At 44.0% G+C, this 7,022-nt stretch overlaps 1 pseudogene; it reads left to right on the top strand.

Annotated features, from left to right (window-relative positions):
• Nucleotides 1-5,387: 5,387 nt before the first annotated feature.
• Nucleotides 5,388-5,805, top strand: LOC105728693 (large ribosomal subunit protein eL28-like; annotated as a pseudogene).
• Nucleotides 5,806-7,022: the final 1,217 nt, after the last annotated feature.

Genomic DNA, 7,022 nt, shown 5'->3' with positions numbered 1-7,022 from the left:
ATAGGATTATTATTGTTAATTTTAGGTAAATTAATATTTTTAAATATCCCAGTTTTTCTTTTTTTGAGACGGAGTCTTGCTCTGTTGCCCAGGCTGGAGTGCAGTGGTGCGCTCTTGGCTCACCATAACCTCTGCCTCCCGGGTTCAAGTGATTCTCCTGCCTCAGCCTCCCAAGTAGCTGGGATTACAAATGTGCACCACCATGCCCGGCTAATTTTTGTATATATTTTTTAAATTTTTTTTTAATGGGGGAAGTGGCGAGGCCAGCCTCGGCTTGCTCCCTCCCCCTAATTTTTGTATTTTTAAGTAGATACTGGGTTTCACCATGTTGGTCAGGCTGGTCTCAAACCTCTGACCTCATGATCTGCCCACTTCAGCCTCCCAAAGTGCTGGAATTACAGGCGTGAGCCACCGCGCCCAGCTCCCAGTTTTCATTTTTAATGCAGTAAATGTTGATAGCTATGACCCATATAAACCAAAGCTCTTTGGAGTCATCAATAATAATTTGCATGCAAAGAGGGACTAAGACCAAGTTTGACACCCCCTGTTCCAAGGCAAGTAAGAAGCATGAATATTAACACAGTTTTGATTTTGTGAGATTTATTTCTCCCAAGGATAGGAGAAACACCATCCTACATGTGCAGTGGGCCTTAGCCACACAGGAGAGAGATGTGATCTGGTTCATGTCTTCAAGGAGCTTGTAATTATCGAGCTGGAACTGCTGATGTAGTCTCTAAGTGCTGGTTTCATGAATAAACACCTCCTTTATTTGTTTCTGCTAGCCTCCAAAAGAACCCTCCATAGGCATGATTTTTATATCAGTATTGCCCACGTAATCTTCCCAGGGCCTGGATCATAGTAGGTATTTAAAGGGCCAGAGATTAATTTGCTAGACAGGACTATTTGGTATGAAATCAGGTGGGTGCATTTATTTATTCAGCATATTTATTGAGTGCCTGCTGTGCACTAGGCTCTGTACACTAAGCACTAGAAATATAGTAATATGCTAGGCAGGCGTGCTTCCTGTCTAATGGAGTTAGACTTGCTTGTGTTTTTTTCCAGCAGATTCCTTTCATCTTCCTTTAGAGTCGAGGGCCTATGCACTGCCTAACTGGATTGGTAATGGAGTGACTGCCCCATGAATTCTTGTATTTGAAATAGTATCATTTCTCAAAGAAAATCAAGAAGAGAAGTTGGGCTACCAGGGGATCCTCTCTCTTCACCCTAACATTTTCTTCTTCCTTCTTTTGGCTGTATTTTGGGCAGTTTACATAAATTAAGGTTATTATTTGAAAACAACCATCAAGGTCAACTGAGTTCACTGAGATTGGTATTGGAGAGAGAAACTCAGCACCGGAAGGTCTGGCATTCATGTCTTGTGTGTAGGCAGTGGTAATAGTCATAAATGCTATCCTCCCTGTGCCAGAGGCTTATGCATGTTCTCCTATTTAATCTTCAGAATACCACCAATCAGGTAATTGGTGATATCATCTTCTTATGATGAAGAAATAAAAATATAGTAAAGTATGTGTACAGGGTGGCTGGCTTTCTGGTGAGCCTACTGGCAACTCGTGGTCCCTCCCACTACGTCCTGAGACTATAAGTATGTGTACAGGGTGGCTGGCTTTCTGGTGAGCCTACTGGCAACTCGTGGTCCCTCCCACTACGTCCTGAGACTATCTCCTCAGAACCTTCCATGACTTGCCCTACCTGTCTTGTGTATAATGTTCATGGTGTTGATATCATGATAGGTGTTCCTAGATGTGATGGTGTCTGTCACACACACATGTGATAATGTGTCTGGTGACAGAGGTTGTACAATCTGCCACCAGGCCAGCTACATACACCTTGGCTATCGCTGTGGATGAGCTGCCACTCACAGGGCCTGTTGATCTACAAAGACCTTGTATCTATACTTCTGGTGTCTTCCTAAGTAGCTTTGATCTAAGGAACAGACAACATCAATGCAATCATCTAAATTTGGCAGCTGCTGCCATTCTATAGCTCTCAATGTGGAAAACAGACGTAAAATTTCAGCAGTTTGCCAAAAGTGTGTATCTGGATGCCATATGTCACTAGCTTGGGGGTTCTGATGTGTATTATTTGTGTCTCCTGGCTGCTGCTAGAGGACATGGCTTTAATGCCTTCAGCAAGTGGGAGAGGCGCTAATATTTTTATGGCAGTATCTTATATCTCTCTTACTTAATCCTCACAACAGCTTTGTGTGGTTGTTGGAATTAATTCTGTTGTTGTGAGGAAGCAGATGCTCAGCATTTGAATAACTTGCTCAGTGTTGCTGTGTCAAGCCCAGGCCTGTCTACTTCCCCAGTTGCCTATTCAGGGATTGCTTTCCTTAAACAAATAAAAATGCCTCACAAGCAGAGGCTGTCACCACTTTAGTATTGATGCTTACACATTCAACAGATTGTTTTAGGCACCTATTTATATATTTCTTCATCATAAGAAGATGATATCACCAATTACCTGGCCGGGCGTGGTGGCTCACGCCTGTAATCCCAGCACTTTGGGAGGCCGAGGCGGGTGGATCACGAGGTCAAGAGATCGAGACCATCCTGGTCAACATGGTGAAACCCCGTCTCTACTAATACAAAAAAATTAGCTGGGCATGGTGGCGCGTGCCTGTAATCCCAGGCTCAGGAGAATTGCCTGAACCCAGGAGGAGGAGGTTGCGGTGAGCCGAGATCGTGCCATTGCACTCCAGCCTGGGTAACAAGAGCGAAACTCCGTCTCCAAAAATAAAAAATAAATAAAAAAAAATATCACCAATTACCTGACTGGTGCTATTCTGAAGATTACCACCACATATAATCGCATCCAGAGATAGCCACTATTAATCTTTTACGTCTTTTTTGTAAACTGTGTTCTGTTTTATAATTTAATATTTTACATGTTATACAAGTGCTTAATAATTTTCTCAATGACTACAAAATAGTCCATGTATTTACTTAGCCATTCTACTATATTTGGACAAATAGTCTGTTGCCAGCTTTTTGCTGTTGTGGAGTAATAGGTTAGAAATATTTTTCTTTGTACATGAAGTTTTTGCTGTATTTAGAATTATTTTCTTAGGATAGATTGCTGGAATGAATTCATGGGTCAGAGTAGGAACAGTTCTAAGGTTCTAGAGCCCTTTAAATGGTGTGTACTAATCAATAACTTCATAAGCTCAAAGAGTTCCCTATACTTAGTGAGTAGTAAGAAATAATCATAGGTTTTTGGCTGGGCATGGTGGCTCACGTCTGTACTCCCAGCACTTTGGGAGGCCAAGGCGGGTGGATTACAAGGTCAGGAGTTCAAGACCAGCCTGGCCAAGATGGTGAAATCCTGTCTCTACTAAAAATTTATATTTTTTAAAAAAAGGCTGGGTATGATGGCTCACACCTATAATCCCAGCACTTTGGGAGTAGATCACCTGAGGTCCAGGGTTTGAGACCAGCCTGGCTAACATGGTGAAACCCCATTTCTACTAAAAATACAAAAAATTAGCCAGGCATGGTGGCGTACGCCTGTAATCCCAGCTACTTGGGAGGCTGAGGCAGGAGAATCGCTTCAACCTAGGAGGTGGAGGTTGCAGTGAGCTGAGATTGCGCCATTGCACTCCAGCCTGAGCTACAAGAAAGAAACTCGGTCTCAAAGAAAAAAAAAAAAATTAGCCTACCATGTTGCCCAGGCTAGTTAGTCTTGAATTCCTGAGCTCAAGCAATCCTCCCACCTTGGCTTCCCAAAGTGCTAGGGTTATAGATGTGCACCACCATACCTGGCCTTCTATCCTAATTCTAATTCTCTTGCTATTTCCACCATATCTGCAGTTACTTCCTCTATTGAAGTCTTGAACTCATCAAAGTCACTCATGAGGGTTGGAATCACCTTATTCCAAACTCCTGTTAATGTTGATATGTTGATTTCTTCCCATGAATCCTGAATGTTCTGAATGGCATCTAGACTGGTGAATTCTTTCCAGAAGGTTTTCAACTTACTTTGGCCAGATCCATCAGAGGAATCACTGTCTATGACAGCTATATCCTTATAAAATGCATTTCTTAAATAATAAGACTTGAAAGTCAAAATTACTCCTTTATCCCTGGGCTGTAGAATGGATATTGTGTTAGTAGTCATGAAAAGAACATCCATCTCCTTCTACATCTCCATCAGACCTCTTGGGTGACCACATACACTGTCAATGAGCAGTAATATTTTCAAAGCAGTGTTTTTTTCTGAGCGATAGGTCTCAACAGTGGGCTTACAATAAACCATGTTGTAAACAGATGTGCTGTCATTCAGGCTTCGTTTTTCCATTTCTAGATATAGGCAGAGTAGATTTATCATGATTCTTAAGGGCCCTAGGCTTTTCATTGTAAGCCCATTTGTCTCATGTTTAAATCATAAATATAGAAACACCTTAATATGGCCACTATTTGATGGTAGTGAGACGGAAAATACTTTGCCATTTTAGAAAGGCCAGTGAGTAAGCACTGGCCTAATATATGTTTTCTCTCCAAGAAAGAGGAAAGCCACTTAAAGGTCAACATTGAATCCTGTCAAGGAGAGTAGGTGGTAATCTAGCCTCCTTTATAGCAATACAGCCTCAGGGTATTCCTGAGATTATTGAAAGATTAAACAGGCCTGTCTCGGTGGCCTATAATCCCGGCACTTTGGGAAGCTGAGCTGGGCAGGTCAACTGAGGTCAGGAGTTTGAGACCAGCCTGGCCAACATGGTGAAACCCTGTTTCTACTAAAAATACAAAAAAATCAGCCCGGTGTGGTGGCGCGTGCCTGTAATCTCAGCTACTGAGGAGGCTGGGGCAGGAGAATCGCTCGAACCCGGGAGGTGGAGGTTGCAGTGAGCCGAGATCACGCCAGTACACTCAAGCCTGGGCGACAGAGTGAGACAGGAAGGAAGGGAGGAAGGGAGGAGGGAAGGGAGGGAGGGAAGGAGGGAAGGAAGAAATGTATTTGGATTCACTTTAAGAAAGATTAAGCATTTAGAGGGTATTTGGATTCACTTTAAGAAAGATTAAATAAGCAATTAGGGCCGTGCTGGGCGCGGTAACTCACGCCTGTAATCCCAGCACTTTGGGAAGCCGAGGCGTTCCTGTCCAGTATGGTGAAACCCCCTCTCTACTAAAAATACAAAAAATTAGCTGGGCATGGTGGCTGGTGCCTGTAATCCCACCTACTCGGGAGGCTGAGGCAGGAGAATTGCTTGAACTCGGGAGCCAGAGGTTGCAGTGAGCCGAGATCGCGCCATTATACTCCAGCCTGGGTGACAAGAGCGAGACTCCAACTCAAAAAAAAAAAAAAAAAGCATTTAAAATTTGTGGATACTTTTTCTGTCTCCGGCCGCTGCTGCGAGAGGAGTCGCCGCCATGTCTGCGCATCTGCAGCGGATGGTCGTGCGGAACTGCTCGTTTCCTGATCAAGAGGAATAAGCCCACCTACAGCACTGAGCCCAATAACTTGAAGGCCCGCAACTCCTTCCGCTACATCGGGCTGATTGACTGCAAGACTGTGGGCGTGGAGCCGCAGCCAATGGCAGAGGTGTCGTGGTGGTCATGGAGCGGAGATCCATCCAGCGGAAGCCTACCATTTCCTAGGTGCGGACTGGATCGCCATCAATAAGAACGCTTGCGCCACTCAGCAGCAACATCAGACACATGATCCACAAGAACGAGCACCACCCCGAACCTGCTCATGACAGCCATCCGCAGGACCAGCGCCATCCTGTGCAGCCGGAAGCCTATGATCATGAAGAGGAAGCGGACCCGCCCCAGCAAGAGCTCCTGAGACCCCTGCCCGCAAAGCAACAGTCAGCTGGCTTTCTAAAAAAAAATAAAACACCAAAATAATAATAATCTGTAGATAAAGGAATTCAGATATATATAGGTGGAGAACTATAAGGTTCTCATCTGTCTTTGGGGTGGAGAAATTGGTCTTAATGCCTTTTTTTTTTTTTTTTTTTTTTTAAGATGGAGTTCTGCTCTTGTTGCCCAGGCTGGAGTACAATGGCGTGATCTCGACTCACTGCAACCTCCACCTCCTGAGTTCAAGCAATTCTCCTGCCTCAGTTTTCCGAATTAGTTGGGATTACAGGCATGTACTACCATGTCTGGCTAATTTATTTTGTATTTTTAGTAGAGGTGGGGTTTCTCCATTTTGCCCAGGCTGGTCTCGAACTCCCGACCTCAGGTGATCCACTCGCCTTCCAAAGTGCTGGGATTACAGGCATGAGCCACCATGCCCGACCTGGTCTTAAGGCCTCTTAACGAGACATAGGTCACTCTCAGTTCAAACCAGGGCCTAGAGCATTAGGCAGATCCAAGGCTCCTTCAGGCTCAGCTCCATGAAGTGACCATAGCTTTCCATTTATGACTGGTAGTCATCAACTGTCTTGGGATTCTGGGATTTTGACTCTCAGAGAAATTAGGGGGGGATGTTCCTCTCAAGATCAACTACCTAATAGTGTTTAAGAATTTAGAGGGGCTGGGCGTGGTGGCTCACGCCTGTAATCCAAGCACTTTGGAGGCCAGGGCGGGCGGATCACCTGAGGTCAGGAGTTCAAGACCAGCCTGACCAACATGGTGAAACCCTGTCTTTATTTAAAAAAAAAAAAAAAAGAATTTAGAGGTTAATAATAATAAGATGCTGTGAGCCTGCCTGCTTTTCAATGACATTCTAAAAATCAGAAGTTAATTGAGGAGGCCTTCTTTACAGCCAGAAAACTAGATGTTTCTGCTCACTTCCAAACTGAAGTTATAGGTCTGAGTAAAGAACAAGATATATATAAGTGGAATCTGTCTTGAACATTAGAAGGTGAATTTTCCAAGTCCTTGGACAACTTGGCTGTTGAAGTTTGCATACTGTCATTTTAGTCTTCAGCTCATTTTTTAAGCCTTACTATAAATCATGCTTTTGGGTGGGTCTACCTGGGCACAAGGAAGTAAGCCCTGAGAGTTTGCTGTTTTAACTGGGTTTTACCCAGCTTTATTAGGCAATCTGCCTAA

This window comes from Aotus nancymaae, unplaced genomic scaffold (genome assembly GCF_030222135.1).
Source record: "Aotus nancymaae isolate 86718 unplaced genomic scaffold, 86718_ANA_hifiasm-v0.15.2.pri h1tg000021l, whole genome shotgun sequence".
Taxonomy (NCBI): Eukaryota; Metazoa; Chordata; class Mammalia; order Primates; family Aotidae; genus Aotus; species Aotus nancymaae.
This window is presented reverse-complemented; position numbering and strand designations above follow the sequence as displayed.